We start from the raw sequence: 1,029 nt of genomic DNA, 5'->3' as shown, positions 1-1,029 counted from the left end.
GGCTTACACAGCCCTCTGGATTGCGCACCATTAGGAAAGCTGTTCATACAAAAGCCCGCCCCCTTCCCGCCCTCCCTCGCGCTCCTTGCCCCGCAGAGGTTACTGGGAAATATAGTTTCACCTCTGCACACAGCATTCCTGGGGAAGGAGGTACCGGAGGAGTAATGTTTGGGGTCAGTCGTGCTAGACCTGGCGCAGTTTAGGTCTCCCAATTTAGGCTTGTTTTCATGAATGCAGTAAATAATCACAGGATTATTATGAGCTGTGATATACGCATTTATCTCTAAAGAGGTTAAGAGTCTAAGATATTATAATTTCTCTTTCAATGGGTGGCCTAGAGCCAAGACAGGATTTGTTGAATCAGTTTGTACAGTCAGAAGACTATGTATATGAATGCGCTTTTTATCAGGTAGTAGACACTACCTCCTTTTCCTAAGAGGTGTGAGAAACTTCCTTAAATCATATAGTTAGTTCAAAGGCCAATTGTGGTTTCATCTTTACAGAAGAGCAAGAAGTAGGGGGAAAGGCACTTTAGTCTCAGGGCTACAGCTTTGGGGATTGGCTGGGATGGAGGACCCTTTACTGCAATGCTTGCACCTTGATAAATGACTCCTCCAGCAACAGAATACAAAGAAACTATAAGGGAATAAAAATAACTGTGCATGCGGGGTTGTGGAAAGTCATGAACAGTAAGAAACAAAAAGGCCAAAACCCAACTGCTGCTTGCACACAGAACCATTAAGGTGGCAGAGAGACCACATTAAACACCTCTTTGGCCCAGAGGCAAGCCAGGGCACCTATTACTTGTTTTCACTCCCTCCTGCTGCAGAATGAGTCCCAATAAAGCCTTGCCTGAATTTCTTACCTGGCCTCAATTTTTATTGATTAGAGTCCAAGGACCCTGGTTGGTAACACTGCTGCTAAGGAAAAGCTGGGACTCTTCACTGGTCTGACACATAAGCATGTCTAAAAGGAATTTGCCATCTTCTAAGTCTGCTTTCCACCTCTTTTTTAATTTTCTGTTAGTTA

Source organism: Moschus berezovskii, chromosome 6 (genome assembly GCF_049115385.1).
Source record: "Moschus berezovskii isolate FMDL1 chromosome 6, NW_MosBer_1.0, whole genome shotgun sequence".
Lineage (NCBI taxonomy): Eukaryota > Metazoa > Chordata > Mammalia > Artiodactyla > Moschidae > Moschus > Moschus berezovskii.
The sequence above is the reverse complement of the archived record's forward strand: the minus strand, read 5'-3'. Positions refer to the sequence as shown.